Consider the following 19,011-nt stretch of genomic DNA (forward strand, 5'->3'; position numbering starts at 1 on the left):
TTAAAATAAGTCATTTAGAAAAAGGGAGAAAGGAATAGTTAGTTTACAGTAAACTAAAAAGAAATAATGTAAGATGTGAATTCCAAACTTCGAGCAAACTTCACAGAATTTTACACTAAAAACAACCAGTTAAATAGATAATCCTTTTAATAATAGGGTGATAAATGAAAGATCCTAGGAATAGAAAGTTTCTGAAGGATAGAAAATGAATCAAAGAATGACAGATAAATTATACTTTAGGAGTCTTAGGTCTGTTTATCCCTTCTTGATGAACTAGCTTTCAACCTAAATTTTAGGTTTTATAGGAAAACATAACTGAAAACCTTTCTCTACCTGAGTGTCCTCCATCCCCTGTGTGTGTGTGTGTGTGTGTGTGAGAGAGAGAGAGAGAGAGAGAGAGAGAGAGAGAGTGGGGGGGCAGGCAGACACACGCACACACAATTATGTAGCTATTGTCTGTTCCCCCAAGACTCAACTACATGTGGGTTTTAGCTGATCGGTTACTGCCTGCATAAACATCCATTATAAACCATTCCTGTTGATTTATAAATGGCAGCACTATCAAATTACAGATGAGAATGCTTGTCAGTGTTGTAAACATTTCTAAGTATTTACTTGATCTTAAAGAAATTAGTATCTCTATGATATGTAACATTAAGCACGTATCATTTATTTTGATCTCAACACAGTGTATGTTTCTATGAATTGTGTATGATTTTGATTCTGTCACAAGGGTGGACTCTTCCCTGAATCTGCTAATTCTTTTTTTTTTTTTTTTTTTTTTTTTGGTAATTACTAGTTTTGTGCAGTTATCATTTTCTCCCTTAAGAACCACTGGGCTTATGGAGGACTTGAAGCAGTAGAGCACGGAGGTCATAAGCTTGGACTCCGAAATCAAACTGCTAGGGTTCAAATCTCAGCTCTGCGACCTATTTGCTGTGTGACCTTGACCAAATTACTTAAGCTCTCTGGGCCTTTGTTTCCTCATCTTCAAAAAAATGACGTAATAACATAGCATTGTTAGGAGGACTAAACCAATTAATCTCAGTAGGGCCTGGCCCCATACTGAACTGTAATTGCTAAAAAGTCAAAGAACTAAATTGTTATTTTTGCTAATAATTTAAAATGGATAAATACTGGAATGGTGTATTCATAATTAATAACATTAACTATTAAGTTAATAGCTATTAAAATATTGGTATAGTGTACATTATTTGTGATACAACTTTTTTTTTTAATTTTTATTTGTTTATTTATCAGAGAGAGAGAGCACAAGCATGGGGAGCGGCAGGCAGAGGGAGAAGTAGGCTCCCTGCCAAGCAAGGAGCCCCATGTGGGACTCGATCCCAGGACCCCAGGATCATGACCTGAGCCGAAGGCAGACGCTTAACCGACTGAGCCACCCAGGCATCCCTGTGATACAACTTTTAAGAGAAATATCTGTGTAAAGCATCTGACACCTAGTAAATAGTAAATGGTAGCCATTCAATATTTCTATCACAAAAGACACCTGTGCTAAATTGTATTTAAAGGACACTGACCAGATTCAGTTCTGTGTGTAGAGCTTTGAAAGAGAGCAGCTTTTTATTTTTTTATTTTTTAAAGATTTTATTTATTTATTTGAGAGAGAGAGAATGAGAGACAGAGCATGAGAGGGGGGAGGGTCAGAGGGAGAAGCAGACTCCCCGCCGAGCAGGGAGCCCGATGCGGGACTCGATCCCGGGACTCCAGGATCATGACCCGAGCCGAAGGCAGTCGCTCAACCGACTGAGCCACCCAGGCGCCCCAGAGAGCAGCTTTTTAAAAGTATGTTGTTTCCAGGTTCAGTGAAAATGTGGTGACTAATGCTGAGTGCTGTTAATGCTTCAAAGCCAAGCCATGGGTGTCCTGTGTGATGGGAGTCACACGTCGCATCACATCACTGCTGGGGGCAGCGTGAGTAGGAAGCAGGTGAGGGTCTTGGGGCTTTGCCTCCCTGCTCTTTACTTCGCCCACTGGTTCTGCAAATGTTAGTTTGAAGCACCAATCTTGAGAGCAACCTGGATGGGGGCAGGGGAAAGCCACATGGCAGTGGATGGTGGATAGTGGATTTTAAGCTTGTCGCCTTCGCTGGATTTCTCACTGATCCCCTAGTTCAAAAGCCTAGTGATGGTAGCAAGAACTGATGGAGGCATGTGGCAAAGCTGTGTGGCTACTTAACCTCTCTGAGCCTTAGTTTCCTTATGTGAAAATGGGAGAATAATTCCTGACCCTCATTTTAAATGAGAAGTGCCTATCAGCTGCTTTGCTCCGTGCCTGCCCCAGAGTGAGGGGCTCTGTTAGCTTCTGTTATGAGTGTCCATAACTGGGTTCTGATGTCCACATCCATTGAATGCATCCCCTCCAAGAGCACTGATGTATCTTTTCTTCAGGGCTGCTGTTGAATAAGAAGCTCTTGGCTATCCTTAAAATTAATGAGGTCACTATCCCCACACCCCCTCAACTCTTCACTATACAATAGTAAAAGGTTTTTTCCATTTCTCCAGCGCTATATATTTTAGAACAAAAATTTCCCCAGTGGATGCAGCTGTAAAGGAATAAGCTCTCTGACGGCAAGGCCCGGGCTTAGCTCGGGGAAATGATCTTTGAGATGCAATCAGGGGGTATTATCAACACCCATTTCAGCTCAATCTGTCTGATCCCTAGGAAAAGAAATCTTAGCCATGTCGTTCTGGAGGCATGAAGTCTGTATTTTCCGGATCTTATGATTAAGCCTGTGATGTGCCACATTGAAAGTCTGGTGCTGGGTCATGCATGATGTCACCCAGTGGTCCACGGTCATTCGCTGACACTGTTGGGAACTCGGGTCACATCTGATGTCCTGGGTGGCAGTGACAAGGCCATCCCTGGGCCTGACTTGTGCCCCAGAGCAAAGGCCCAGCATAGACTCCCTTGGGAAACAGCTTGGGCCTGAAGGACCAGGAGTTCAAGATCTTCAAATAAAGCCAAATTGTCCCACACAGGAGATGTTCTTGGGCAGTTTGAGTCTCTCTCTGCGGAACCCTAGATGTGCTTCGTGTGTGTGTGTGTGTGTGTGTGTAGGGATGAGGAGGGAGGGGGAGGGACAGACTTGTATTTCTACCCAGTAGGCTTCCCACAGGCTTTCCTGGGGAAGGGAGGGGAACCAGGAATGCAGCTGCCTAGGGGTTGACCCTGAGACACCGCTGGACAAGCCCGGGCTCTGTGGGAGCATGTGCACCTGCTGAGCCATGAGCAGGTGAGGGGTGGCTGGGTGCAGATGACACAAGCCCGGCATGTCAGATGAAGGGACAGGTGGGGTGGGCCTGCCCTGAAGGTTGACCTCCTGCTCATTTCCTCGCTCACAACTGTTCATTCCCAGGACACTCTGTGCCTGGAGCTGTTCTGCTCAGCTCAGATCCTTGCCCTCGCTGAGTTTCCAGTCTAAGGGGGAAGATAAACAACTAACAAGGAAACAAATGAGTCACTTTCAAGGTAGTGATAAGTGCTGGGACAGAACTGGAATTCTTTTTTTTTTTTTAATTAACATATACTGTATTATTTGTTTCAGGGGTACAGGTCTGTGATTCATCAGGCTTACCCAATTCACAGCGCTCAGCATAGCACATACCCTCCCCAATGTCCATCACCCAGCCACCCCATCCCTCCTACCCCCCACCACTCCAGCAACCCTCAGTTTGTTTCCTGAGATTAAGAGTCTCTTATGGTTTGTCTCCCTCTCTGGTCTCATCTTGTTTTATTTTTCCTTCCCTTCCCCTATGATCCTCTGCCTTGTTTCTCAAATTCCTCATATGAGTGAGATCATATGATAATTGTCTTCCTCTGATTGACTTATTTCGCTTAGTATAATACCCTCTAGTTCCATTCATGTCATTGTAAGTGGCAAGATTTCATTTTTGATGGCTGCATAATATTCCATTATAGATATATACCACATCTTTATCCATTCATCTGTTGATGGACATCTGGGCTCTTTCTATAGTTTGGCTATTATGGGCATTGCTGCTATAAACATTGGGGTGCATGTGCCCCTTCGGATCCCTTCATTTGTGTCTTTGGGGTAAATACCCAGTAGTGCAATTGCTGGGTCATAGGGTAGCTCTATCTTCAACTTTTTGAGGACCCTCCATACTGTTTTCCAGAGTGGCTGCACCAGCTTGTATTCCCACTTTCTCTGCAGCCTCACCAACATCTGTCATTTCCTGACTTGTTAATTTTAGCCATTCTGACTGGTGTGAGGTGGTATCTCATTGTGGTTTTGATTTGTATCCTTGATGCCGAGTGATGTTGAGCACTTTTTCATGTGTCTGTTGGCCATTTGGATGTCTTCTTTGCAGAAATGTCTGTTCATGTCCAGAACTGGAATTCTGTGATAAAGAATAACAAAGGCAGCTATTTTGAGTGGCTGGAGAAGGACTGGATGAGGTGGCATTAGAGCAAAAGATCTAGAAGATGAGAAGAAACGTGTGGGAGTAGGTGGAGGTCCAGGGGGGCAGATGAGATTAGTGGAGATCTGCGGCCTAGCAGATGCTCATAAAACAAGTGCTGGAGGGTGGCAAGACCAAGTGCATCTTGTGGGCCATGAAGGGAATTAGGAATTGTTCTGAGTGCAAAGTTAAGGCTTCCAGAGATCTAAGTAGGGAACAAGAAGACTCAATTCATATGTAAAAAAATATCTAAGTGGCTGCCATATTGGAGAATGGGATTTAAAGGGGACTAGAAGCCCAGCTTGTGAGTTCCAGTGTGGGGAGTTGTGTGTTTTCCTCCTCTGTAAGCTCATCTCACACTGATTGTCATAGTTTGATGTCCCCTCATCCCACTCCCAGCAACGTAGTCCTTGCTTAAGGGCAAATAAGTGTTGGCAGTTCTCAGTCAACAACCCTACATGCATAGGGTTCAGTCATTTATGGTTAGATAAACTATAGCGAACCTTTCAAGAAAGGGCTGCAGGCCCTTAGGTTTCGAGTATTAGTATACCATCCCTGAGAATGTCTGCTTTAAAGAGAATCGTGAGGGAGGAAAAAATTTTCTTTTACCCTCTTAGGTTCAGTGAGTGGGGGCCTGCAAATGTGACCATAGACAGATCAACAGGAGAAAAGGCACACAATTTTTATGAATATTTACTTGCATGGGAATTCACAGAAAAATGAAACTCAAAGAATCCTTTAGACTCAGGAGCTTATCTACCCTTCTTACCAAAGGAAAGAGGGTGTGGGTTTCAACAGACAATAAATTGTGTGGAAGCAACTAGGGAGTACATGGGGGAAACTAATGGAAGGTGAGGGCAATGTTATTAAGGTTTGTTTCTGCAGGTTCATGTTGTTGCTGGCTCTCCATCTTTGATGATAAGGGTCACTCTCCTCTTTCTGACACAGGAGGGAGTGGGGGACACCTTCACAAAGGGAAATTTGTGCTTTGCTTTTAAGCAGATATATCCTGTATCTATTGATTCTCAGTTGCTTTCAGCTCAAAGTCTTATCTGAATAATCTTTATGCCAGAATGGCACATTTTGGGGTAGCATATCCTAATCTCCTTTGAGATCCATGTAGACATAAAAACTCTTTGTATAAAATAATCAGTTAATGAGTTAGTAGCCATTCCTGCTCCATTCCTGGGCCAGGGAATCAGAATCACAGGTGGATGTCTTGGTAAAAAGATGCAGAACAGAGAAATATTAATAAAAAGCAGCCTAACCATGGATGGGCTGTCATCATCCCTTCAAGCAAACTTGATATACAACCTGAATACTGTGGGAAGCTCCGGCAAAGGGCTGTGTATTGCTCAGTTCTTCCTCCTCAGGGCCTTAGTAGAGTGGTTGGAGATAGAAGTCTCTGCATGTTTGTGGAATTAAATTGAATATAGACAGATGATGTGGAGGAAGGTAAGCCAGGACTGTAGCTACTTTTTAGAGTGCAAAGCTCACCGAGATGGGAAAGGTGATTTCAGAACTGGCAGCAGATGCTGGAGGCAAGAGAAAGAGGCTGGGAGAAAGTGCCTTGAGTGACATTTTGGTCTCCTGGGTGACGTTTCTATATTTAAAGAAGGTGAAAAGATGCATAACATGTAGCCTCTGCCCCAGGGGTAACTATGTCAGGTGACCGTATGCAGACCACTCTGTCATGGTGTTTCTACACTGTGACATGCTGAGTGGCAGGTGATACAGTAGTACTATGAAATACTTGAAGTATTGTGGAAGGGTGGGCAGAATTCAGAGGGTGACAGGGACCACGTACTGAAATCCTGGAAGGAAGGAAGAGCTCTGATGGAAGGAGGCATTTGTCACCTGTGTTCACACATGTGGAAGGAAAGTGTGCTTGCTGCTCTTGCAGATAAACAAAGGGAATTTAGAACTAAATCATCTACTTGGAAGAACTTTCAACGGTAGGAATTCTGAGATGTTTTAATTCGATTATCAAGGCATGAAAACGGATGCCTTTTCTGATTGGGAATTTAGTGCATTCCATGTGTTGGGTGCTTCAGGTTCATCCTGTCTCACCATTCCAACTCTATGGGGAAGGTTTTTTTTTTTTTTTAACTAAGTTTTAAATTTTAATTCCAGTATACTTAACGTACAGTGTTCTACGAGTTTCAGGTGTACAGTATAGTCATTCAACAATTGTATACAGGGGCGCCTGGGTGGCTCAGTTGGTTAAGCGTCTGTCTGCCTTTGGCTCAGGTCATGATCCCGGGGTCCTGGGATTGAGCCCCATGTCGGCTCCATGCTCACTGGGGAGTTTTCTTCTCTCTCTCCCTCTGCCCCCCGTGCATGCTCTCTCTCTAACTCTCTATCTCAAATAAACAGTCTTAAAAAAAAAAACCCACCACAATTGTATACATTACTCAGTGCTCATCAAGATAAGTGTACTCTTTATCCCCATCACCTATTTCATCCATCCCCCCACCCACCTCCCCTCTGGTAACCATCAGTTTGTTCTCTAGAGTTAAAAGTCTGTTTCTTGGTTTGTCTCTCTTTTCCCTTTGCTTTTTTGTTTCTTAAATTCCACCTGTGAGTGAAATCATACAGTATTTGTCTTTCTCTGACTGACTTATTTAGCTTAGCCTTATACTCTTTAGCTCTATCCATGTTTTGTTGCAAATGGCAAGATTTCATTCATTTTTATGGCTGAATAATATTCCTGTGTGTGTGTACACCACATCTTCTTTATCTCTTCATTTATAGATGGCCCCTTGGGCTGCTTCCATAATTTGGCTATTGTAGATAAGGCTGCAGTAAACAGAGGGGTGCATATATCTTTTTGAATTAGTGTTTTTGTATTCTTTGGTTAAATACCCAGTAGGGCAATTACTAGGTCATAGGGTAGTTTTGTTTATTTATTTATTTTTGGAACCCCCATACTGTGTTTATGGGGAAGGTATTTTCATGTCCGTTTGATGGATGTAGAATCCGGGGCTTGGAAGATGGTGTGCTTCGCCAGGACAGGGGGTTGCACCTGTCAGCAGGTGAGTGTCTGGCTTCAGTGCCTTTGCTCTTTTCCGTACACCATACTTCCTGATTGGTGATCTTAACAAAAAGCCTCAACAATGATCTTTTGAGGGTTCGCTTATTCCCCTCCTTATTTTTGTTGAGTTGCCTCCAAAGTCCTGGACCCAGTGGCTCACTTTAAAAAAAAAAAAGACTTTATTTACTTGAGAGAGGGAGAAAGAGACAGATAGATTGAGAGAGCACAAGCAGGGGGAGCGGCAGGCAGAGGGAGAAGCAGGGAATCTGAGACTCCATCCCAGGACTCTGGGATTATGACCTGAGCCGAAGGCAGATGCCCAACCAACTAAGCCCCCCAGGTGCCCCTCCCAGTGGCACATTCTTGTCTAAGGTCTAGTGAAGCCTCTCAGGGTCAGGGTCACCCATCTTATTCATAGGGATTTCCCTTGCCCTCCCTACAACCCAAGTCTGTCAGTTAAAGACTCATATATAGGGGCGCCTGGGTGGCTCAGTTGGTTAAGCGACTGCCTTCGGCTCGGGTCATGATCCTGGAGTCCCGGGATCGAGTCCCACATCGGGCTCCCTGTTCGGCGGGGAGTCTGCTTCTCCCTCTGACCTTACCCCCTCTCGTGTTCTCTCTCTCATTCTCTCTCTCTCTCACTCTCAAATAAATAAAATCTTAAAAAAAAAAAAAAGACTCATGTATAAATGATGATGAAGGCCAGCTGACAGGAGGCTAGTGTTTACCAGGACATGAATTCAAGCTCTGCAGATGTGCTTTCTTTTTTCAGTTTTGCTAGTTGATCCCAGAAAGAAAGAGATCCCCCCCCCCCCCGCCCCAGGTCACCTGAGGACCCAGTGTAGGAAATGCTGTGGGTGGAAACCAAGGCTCCTGCCTTACGCACCTTCAAAGAGTTCCATTTTAAAATCAGTTGTCAACATTTTAAAATCAGGAAGTTTCATGTAAAAATCCAAATTTTTATCTCCTCTTGAAAAGCTAGACGCTCTACCACTGTCTGTTGCCTTGTATCTGGGCCTTACCTTACTTGCTGGCCCCCATAGATAGCTGCATTTACAACCACTAGGCTAGAACAAAGGAAACAGATCCAAATGCTCAGTTCAGTGCATTAGGCCCCAGGTGGGCCTTTCTCTCATGGAGAGTGAGAGCCTTCCATCTTCCACCTGGGGAGCTTTGAAAGGACATTGCCTGGGCACTACCCCCAGACAACTGAATCAGAATCGCTGATGCTGGGTATTGTTTGAAAAGTTCCCAAAGTGGTTCTAATGTGCAGCCCAGTTAAGAAACTTCATTTAGGGTTTCCACGTAAATAACACTAGAACCTTGGGTCTCTGTCAGAGAAATGGGCTATGAAGTCTTGAATGCAAAATTGGTTTCCACCAGTCTCCTAGCCCCTTTTGGGCAGCCCCTTCACTTACCCTTATTTACTCCCATGTAACTGGGCTTTTAGGACTTCTATGTCCACACCTCTGGAGCTAAGATGTGTTTTTGCAGAATCCTGGAGAAAGAATAGACAAGAAAGGAACAAAGCATTACTTCAAAGTTTCCCTTTGAAATGCTTGGACCTCTAGATTATCATACGGCAAATTTTAAGATTCCTGCGAAACAGGTGATGGCATCTGGAGGCTACTTGCTCTTTTTTGTACACCCTTGCTCTAGAAAGAAAATATAATGATAAAAAAAAAAAATAAAACAAACTTGACAGGTTCATTTGAAGACTTTTTCATCTCCCGAGGAGAAATTTCATTAGCAAGCACTGGGAGAGATTGGTCTCTGTGGGTATCTGACGGCTGCCATGGGCAAAGCTACAGTTACAGTCCATTCCAAACCCCCTACAGGGCACGGGGTAAAGGCTGTGTCCATCAGCAATGCCTTCGTCCGGGGCGACCCTGGTCAGCAGTGCAAATGGCAGAAAATGACATTTGCATCTGGGCAAGATGCATTATAAATGCTAATAGCTATGCCTTGTCAGGGTCTCTTCTTGTCAGTGAAGCATGGTAGGTTTGTGTCTGCACAGGGTGAGATCTTTGTTCTTCCATTAGCCAAAGCACCCTTACAGGCCTCTTCGATTTCCTGGGAGAGCTTTGGCGGGGCATACAGGAGGACCTCAGTGCAAAGTTGATGGTCTGCCTCATGAAACAGAGTTCCATTCACATTGGGAAGGTCAAAGCTTGCACTTGGAGACTCAGCCTGACATTTTTGCAGTTTCCAATAAAAATGGACATGGTTTGTCAGGGAACCATAGGGATTTTGACATCATATCTTTTTATGATACTTGAAAAATTTTTTAGATTTTGTTCTGTTTTCTATTTTGCTCCCTCTTTTCACACCTCCTTTTCTCAAACAATGATAAACTTGATAAAGTAAACAATTTGGCCCAACTTCCTTCCCACTGGCCTGCAGACCTGGATCCAGTTATTTAAATTATCAGTTTTATCACCTATAGAATGGGAAATATAATATCTATCCAAGGTGGGTAAAAATGAATCTTTCACCAAAGTTAAATTACTATTAAGGTTACTGTTTTGGGGGCTTATCCTTGTACATCAAGCACTCTTGGAAAGCCCTTAATTGAGGGGACATCAATCCATCCTGGTTCAGCTATCGAGCTGTTCATGTTTTATGAGGGAGGGTATTGGCATCCTGAAAAGACCTGGCCTTGCAGTTCTTTGTAGGGCAAAGTGTACACCCTGAGACCTCACCAGATGATGCAAAAAGCCCCGCAGCTGTACTCTCTAACCAGGGGGTTATATCAGAATCACTTGGGATGACTTTTTCAAGCTACCTGAGCTCCCCTGCCCCCCTCCACAGACATTCTGGTGCCTCAGGTTTTGGGGGGGTATAAGCATACATAGTTTCCCAAGCAAAAATTTCTAGTTGATTCTGATCCTTTTTCCTGAGGTTGGGTACCACTTACCTAAGAGTAAATTGAAGGTTCTCTCTATGTGGCCTCACCTCTGACGCACAATGTTCCAGAGATAGTCTGTTTGGAAAAATACCTGTCACCTGATGAGTTAAGGCTGAAGACAGAAAAAGTAGAGATGTCAGCATTTCTGTGTGATGCCCAAGGGTTCCCCTGAAGAACTCCCAGCTTGGCCATTTACTTGCCAAGAACACTTTTCCCTTCTTTTCTGCTCAAACAATTCTACCCTTCAAAGTCTAGCTCATATTATGACCTACCTTTGATTGCCCCTAGCCTAAAGAGCTTGTCTTTCTGCACTTTTAATTCACTCATTATCTGGATGATTTATGTGACAATTCAGTTAGCAACTGATGGCCTAGCTTCTGTTTCAGTTGAATGCAATTTGTCTTGTATTGCTATTTAATTTTTCACTTACGACTGTCTAGTAGAAAGAGTGCTGATCTGAATTTTCATTCTGGCTTTACTGCTAACCACATATCCTAGGCAAGATGGTTAACATTCCTGGGCTTCAGAGCCGCGGTGATAAAATTCCACAGTTCTCTTTCTTGTCTCACCACTCAAGCTTAGGTTCTTGCTCAATGCTTGTTCATTTAATTTTACTTTTTTTTGGCAATCATTGTGATACAGTTTCTAATACATTCCCATTAATCCCTGCCTCCTGATATTCATGCCTTATGTCATTGCTTGCCCTTTAGTGTGGGCAGGATCCAGTGAATAGAATATGGCAAAAGTGATGAGAGGTTACTTCTCTGACACCTTGCCAATACCCACTGAGTTATCTTGGAGGTGGATCCTGCTTCAGTTGGACCTTGTGTTGACTGCAGCCCCAGTCATCTTACACCTTATGATCACACCTTCTGATTATAGTCTTGTGCTGATGCTGAAAGAGATGATCTAGCTAAGCCATGCCTGGATTCTTGACCCACAGAAATGGTGAGATGATAAAGACATGTTGTCTTCAGCCACTAAATGTTGGGGTAATGTGTTATGCAGCATAGATAACTAGTACTATCTATGAGATGGGTTGGTGGGTATGGTAATCTATATATCTGAGTTGGCCTGATAAAGCTAAATTACGCTGCAGTGACAAATGACCCCAAAGGCGCAGTGGCTTAAATCCACAAAGTTTATTCCTCACTCACATGGTATGTCCATGAAGGCTGGTTGTAGCTCTGCTCAACATTTTCTTCCCTCCAGAACTTTCCATAACACAGGCTCACAGAGCTGCCTCTATCTGGAACATTGCCAATCAGCATGGAAGAGGGAAAAAGAAAGCAGGGCAAAGTATGAACTGGTTTTTAAAGCTTCACCATGAAAACAGTGCCTCCTACTTTTGCTTGTATTTCATTGGTCAAAGTGAGTCACAGGGTCACACAGAAGTTGAAAAGCATACACTTTTGTGGGAGTCCAAAGTATAATCCTCCTCCAGGGAGGGCCACCAGATGCTTGTGAACAGTAACACATTATAACATAGACCATCGGACAGTGGTTCAGGGGTGGAGGAGACCCAAACTGCCATGATGTACATCACAGCCTCAGGTGAACAGAGGCCCTGGAACCTGTCTGAGAGCAGAGTATGATTGAAGAGCCGTGTTTCCCAGAGAAGGGTAGAAAATGAAGGGAGTGTTAGGCCCTGAGGAAAACTGAGGATTTTTAAAAAGTATTCCCATAATCTCCATTGTTTTCTCTCTAAGATCCCCATAAATCAGTGAACTCTCTATGGTAAATGCAGCTTTAAGACATCCCCCACTCTGTACCCCTCTTCTGATGAGATTGCCTTCCCTAAGATCTTTAAGCTTCTTCTGTATAGAAATATAAGAGCTTCACTTGTCTATACTCCCATTCATAAAGTTAAACTGGGTTTCCAAACACCTGTTTTTCTGTAGTCCATTAATAGGAGAGGAAAGCTTGACACATGACCTTGGGCAAACCTGCCATTCTCTGGGCTTCACTCTTCTCAAAGTTGCACTCTAATCTCACCTTCCTGAGTAATAACCATAGTCCCTATGGCTTTCCAAAATATTAGGGGAGCTTAAGGAATGATTGCTGACCCATCCATCTCAGAGGCCTTACCAGGCTGGATTTATAGAGGCAGTTTAATGGGAAGTACACAGATCTGAATGTCAATACATCTAGCTTGCAGAGCAGGAAAAGTTGGGCCTGACTTAGCTGGTAAGCCAGGCCAACATGATGGATCTTTTGTAAAAACAGAACCAGATTAAACTTCTGCTGATGCACAGTAGAGAGATATCAGGGCTGCAGGTTACCTAAAGAATAAAGGAGGGACATGTTCAGGATCCATTTTCCTATAAAATATACTTTTGCCCTTAGGCCCTGCCTCTTTGGATCATGCCAGATGGTATTCTTTTTCTCCTGAGGTTATAGTTTATGTCAAAAGAAATAGATTTCACTTCAATGAGTTCTCAAGGAGGCATAGAAGAGTCCCAGAATCATTACTGTAAAAGTGACCTTAGATGCCATCAAAGCCAAACCCTACCCAGCATAGGAGTCCTGTCCATGTCCGGAGACTGCTGATCAGAAAGAGGTTTTATACTTCCCAAGATTCTTTAGGATTTGATCTTATCCCAGTTTTTTTCCATATTGCTCCATAGGGAGTATGTGGGAAAACGACTGAAGAAGTCCACGACAAGGTTATGGAGACAATACCCTTCTTCCTAGTGACAGAACATGTTTTGTACTTGGTGTAAATTTTCCTTTTTGCAACTGAAATGCCCTTATTGTTGGAGGAAATGTTGAGAGAGGCCAGAGTCTGTACCCCAGAAATCCTACTTCTGAAATTGACTACCTGTGAAAAAAATTTATCCCTCTCTGGCATACTTTTTCCCTGATGAGAGGATAATAATGGTGCTTTCGGATAGTAAATTGGCAGTGCTTTTAAATTGCTCAATAAACGTCTTCTGTAATAAATTGTGTAAATGATTGCATGGTCACCGAATTAGTGTCTGAGTATTATCTTTCATTTCATAGCACCTAACTTTCTCTTCCTCATCTGTGTATCAGGTACCATGCTAAATACTGGGAGTACCAAGGTGATTAGATGTATTCTTTGCCATCGAGGGTTTCTTTGTCTAGCTAGTGAGATAGACATATGATAATATAATATAATGCATGTTGGGTGTTTTAATGAATACATGTATAAAGGTTTATGGAAACAAAGGCAAGGTAAACCTGGTGGTATGATGACCAGTGGATGAAGAAGGTGTCAGATAAGATAGGTCTTGAAACATGAGCTTTTTAGATGTTCAAGGCATGGGAGGATGTTCCAGGCATAGAGAAGGGCATGGACAAAGGCAGAGGTATGAACATGCAGAGTGCACGTGGTAGTCAGTGCATTCTAGGCATGGTAACACTACACTCCTTTTTACTTTGGTTGAGCCATTTGACTAGTTCTTCAGGCTGAGTTGGAAACCAGTGAAATATGACTCCTGGGCCAAAGCTTTTAATAGCTTGTTCAAGACTTTCTAGAGCTCTTCCCAGAACACAACGAGCAATGTCAGGCCTGGTGATTATTCTGTCATTCTTCGTCCCTGAGTGACCACGATGAACACAGTACTTCATTAACCCTGATACACATGTAAGATGAGTGAGAAATCTGTTTTAACCTAGTCTATTCCTCTTATTCAGTGCAAAAGTGAGAAATAAGTATGGTGTATCTGCTAAATAAAATAGAAGCTATCTGCTAGAACTGGTTGAGAGTGGAGGAAAAGGAGATTGGAAATACGGGCCAAGATCAAACAGAAACTTTGACACCATGCGGAGAAGTTAACTTGAAATTGTAGGCAATGAGCAGTCATTGAAGGATTCAAGTTTTTCTCTGTTAAGTCATATAGTTCATCTCTTAGGGCATCCTGGTCTGCTGTTTCAGTACTAATTCTACACTTCCTACAAGCTTAGGAGCTCTGGATCCAGAAAAGTTAGAGGAGATGGGACACCTGTGGCATAGGAAGTGTGAGCTAGGTGTGCCATTCCTTCTGCTGCACTCCAGGTGTGCTGTGCGAAAGAAACAAGACAAAGATTTCTTTGTCCTGGGGCAAGTATATTTTCATTACTGATACTTCCCTATATCTGACATGGGCTACTTTTATTAGGCTACACCTTTAGATAAAAAAGCTTGCTTTTAGCATTACTACTTTAAAGATGGAATCCTTTGGGTTCACCTATGCTTCTACTTCTTGCTCATTGGAGCCAAATTTGGAATGATCTGTTGCTGCTCTGAATTTCCCTTTTATGCTCTACTACTCCCTCTTCCAGTCTTGTTATCCCACCTTTTACATGGTCTATGTACCGTACCCTCCAGCATCCCAGGCCACTCAGTTTCCCCAGATGTCCTTGTCTCCATGACTTAGCATACATCCAGAGTGGGATGTTTACTGTTGAAATTCTTCCCACCCTCTAAGACCCAGAGGCTCAAATACCATTTTTTCATGAAGTTTCCTCTCACTAGTGGGAATTAATTTCTGACTTCTTGGGGCTTCCCTACCTCTATTAGGACGATTACCTCACTGAGATGTTATATTCTAGGTATTTATGGGTATGATCAGACTCAAAAATCAAGGGCAAGAACTGTGTCTTTTTTTATCTCCACAGTCCTCATAGTACTTAGCAGTGCTGTGAACATATTGAACATTGAGATTTTTAAAAAATTGAAAGCCTTGAAATTGAAAGTTGTTTTTTGTTGTTGTTTTAAGTAAGCTCCAACCCAGCATGGAGCCCAACATGAGGTTTGCTTTTTTTTTTTTTTTTAAAGATTTTATTTATTTATTTGACAGAGAGAGACACAGCGAGAGAGGGAACACAAACAGGGGGAGGGGAGAGGGAGAAGCAGGCTTCCCGCCGAGCAGGGAGCCCGATGCGGGGCTCGATCCCAGGACCCTGGGATCATGACCTGAGCCGAAGGCAGATGCTTAACGACTGAGCCACCCAGGCGCCCCCCAACATGAGGTTTGAACTCACAACCCCAAGATCAAGACCTGGGCTGAGATCAAGAGTTAGGTGCTTAGCCGGCTGACCCACCCAGGCACCCTGAAATTGAAAGTTTTTAAATCAAAATCTTTAAAAAATTAGTGGAAAGCTTTGTCTAATTTCTCTGCTTTGTTCCTTCAAGGGCTGTCTGTAAAGCACATAGTCTTTCCTACATATCCAGCACCTCCCAGTTGAGCATCAACCCCAAGTGTCCTTTATTTGCAGATTATTTTCTTCCAAATAGTGATAAAGATGTTTGGTTAGAACAGAAGGAGCATCAGTTCCTTTGAAAGACTATGGATTGAAAGTCAGTAAATAGAAGATGAATGTCAATCATTTCTCTTCTGGAGACAGGGCAGGTGGAATGTAGAAATGAAAAGTGTGCCACTAAGAGATTATTAATGTGTACCAAAGAAAATAAAGCTATGTTTAACCTGGAGGAAAGTGCAGTGAACACAAGTAAAGAGAAACACTTTAAAATAAGAAGTCAATGGAACTGAGGAAGTTTTTTAAAAAGTTTAATTCCAGTATGGTTAATATACAGCATTATATTAGTTTCATGTGTGTAATGTAGTGATTCAACAGTTCCATACATTACTCAGTGCTTATCATGGTAAGTGTACTTTCAATCCCCTTCACCTATTTTAGGCACCCCACCCAAGCACCTCCCCTCTGGTAACTGTCATTTTGTTCTCTATAGTTAAGAGTCTGTCTCTTTTTTCTTTTGCTTGTTTTTTCTTTTTGTCTCTTTTTTCTTTTGCTTGCTTGTTTTGTTTCTTAAATTCCACATATAAGTGAAATCATAAGGTATTTGACTTTCTCTGACTGACCTATTTCACTTAGCTTTATACTCTCCAGATCCAGGCATGTTGTTGCAAATGGCAAGATTTCATTCTTTTTTATGGCTGAGTGATATTCTACTATGTGTGTGTGTGTGTGTGTCACATCTTCTTTATCCATTCATCTAGGAATAGACACTTGGGCTCCTTCCATATTTCGGCGATTGTAAATAATGCTGCAATAAACAGGGGCACATATAGCTTTTCAAATTAGTGTTTTTGTTTTCTTTCTGTAAATACCCAGTAGTTAAATTACTGGATCATATGGTAATTCCATTTTTTAAATTAATTAATTAATTTTTAAGATTTTATTTATTTATTTGACACAGAGAGAGAGTGAGAGTAGGAACACAAGCAGGGGGAGTGGGAGAGGGAGAAGCAGGCTTCCTGCTGAACAGGGAGCCTGATGCAGGGCTTGATCCCAGGACCCTGGGATCATGACCTGAGCTGAAGGCAGACGCTTAATGACTGAGCCACCCAGGTGCCCCATTTTTATTTTTTTAAAGATTTTATTTATTCATGAGAGAGAGAGAGAGAGGTAGAGGCAGAGGGAGAAGCAGGCTCCCCAAGGAGCAGGGAGCCCGATACAGGACTTGATCCCAGGACCCCGCGATCATGACCTGAGCTGAAGGCAGACACTTAACTGACTGAGCCACCCAGGTGCCCTATTTTTAATTTTTTTGAGGCAGATAAAGGTTTGCTTTATTGAGTAACTGATCTGTGTAATTGCTGAGGCCACTGTGTACAGACAAAAGAGTGGTCTCTTCCTCCTTGGATAGAGTCTTTTTTTTTTTTTAATAAAGATTTTATTTATTTATTTGACAGAAAGAGACACAGCGAGAGAGGGAACACAAGCAGGGGGAGTGGGAGAGGGAGAAGCAGGCTCCCCGCAGAGCAGGGAGCCCGATGCGGGACTCGATCCCAGGACCCTGGGATCATGACCTGAGCTGAAGGCAGTCGCTTAACCAACTGAGCCACCCAGGCGCCCTTGGATAGAGTCTTGATGATTTCCTCCTCCTTGGCCTGGAGCAGCTCTTCACGGTGCTTGTATGCTTCCTTGGTCTTAGATCTGTGGGCCAGAAGCTTCTTGTGCGCCTTGTCTGCCTCAGTTCGTGGATGTGTTTGATGAAAATACACTTGTTTTTCAACAGGTTACCCTTCACTTTCGGGTACAGGCTGTGATACATGGGGCGGTAAATCTTCTTAGATTCGAGGTATTAACTGAGCAGCCACACAGAATTCTCATCCTCCTCATCCAGGTCATCTTCTCAGGCATTTGAGTCTTGGCAGTACCTTTTCTCTTACCGATGCCCATATGCCTACCCTTGTGGCAGGCCAAGGTGATTTTCTGGTACTTGAGCCTGGGAATGAATAGTCACAGTCTTCTGGATGATCAGCCCATCCTTGATCAGTTTCTGGATCTACTGATGGGAGTTGGCATTGGTGATTTCACTGGGGTCCAAACAGACCTTCTTTTTGCCACAGCGGAGGACACTGGAAGCAAGCCTCTTCTGAAGCCTAAGTCTACTTTTGGCTGCCGCCATATTGATAAAAGGAAAGTATTTTTAACTTTTTGAGGAGCCTCCATACTGTTTTCCACAGTGGCTGTACCAGTTTGCATTCCTACCAACAGTGCAAGAGGGTTCCTTTTTCTCCACATCCTTGCCCCATACTTGTTGTTTCCTGTGTTTTTGATTTTAGCTATTCTGACAGGTATGAGGTGATATCTCATTGTGGTTTTGATTTGCACTTCCCTGGTGATGAGTGATGTTGAACATCTTTTCATGTATCTGTTGGCCTTCTGTATTTCTTCTTTGGAGAAATACCTGTTCATGTCTTCATATTTTTAAATTGAGTTATTTGTTTTTTGGGTGTTGAGTTGTATCACTTCTTTTTATATTTTGGATCCTAACCCTTTATCAAACATATCATTTGCAAATATCTTCTCACATTCCGTAGGTTGTCTTTTAGTTTTGTTGATTGTTTCCTTTGCTGTGCAGAAGCTTTTTATTTCGATACAGTCCCAATTGTTTATTTTTGCTTTTGTTTTCCTGGCCAAAACTGAGGAAGTTTTACTGTTGAACAAGACTTGGTGGGCAGAAGGATGGAAAGGTGGTTAATAGATAACAAAGTAGTTTGGTATTTGAACAATATGACAATCCAAAAGACCAAGTGTTATTTTGGTCCATACAGGAAAAGGAATGACTCAAAATTTGAAGAAGGGAGGGAGAGAAAAGTACTAGAATCTTAGTTTATCTTAGGGAGAGTGGTTGAGAGGTTTGTCTGCAGTAAATCTCCGTGGATACAAACTGGTCACTGCTTCTATTCTGTGAGATGATCTGCTTCCTTTTTCTATATCTGAGATGAGAAATAGTAACTAAATCCAATTACAAATTTTTCTTTACTTGCTTGGGGGCATCAAAGGTGGACTTTTTTCTTTTCTAATGGAGTCATTGTAAATTAGCAAGAATATATAAATTCTCCTCACAGTGCATGATGTAAGAACTGTAGGACATCTCACACTTACAAAAGTTGTCTCAAGAGGAAAATGGCCTATGTCTTACTGTACCACATGCTTCCTAAAGACAGGTTATCAAATAATTCTGTTCAGAGATGAAAATAGCATTGTGATATCTAATTGACCAAGATACCCCTGGTTTGCTTCACAGGATTGTCTAAGGGTCCCTTTCCAAACCTGTCAACTAAATGTAATATCCTGCTTACATGAAGATGAGCACCAATCTTACATCAGTAGGATTTGAACCTTTGAGTATTTTTCAATAGAAG

At 42.6% G+C, this 19,011-nt stretch overlaps 1 pseudogene; it reads right to left on the bottom strand.

Moving 5' to 3' along the window:
• Positions 1-8,899: 8,899 nt before the first annotated feature.
• Positions 8,900-17,768, bottom strand: LOC118017132 (annotated as a pseudogene).
• Positions 17,769-19,011: the final 1,243 nt, after the last annotated feature.

The sequence above is a fragment of the Mirounga leonina genome, unplaced genomic scaffold (assembly GCF_011800145.1).
Source record: "Mirounga leonina isolate KUSES-001 unplaced genomic scaffold, KU_Mleo_1.0 Mir_168, whole genome shotgun sequence".
NCBI lineage: Eukaryota > Metazoa > Chordata > Mammalia > Carnivora > Phocidae > Mirounga > Mirounga leonina.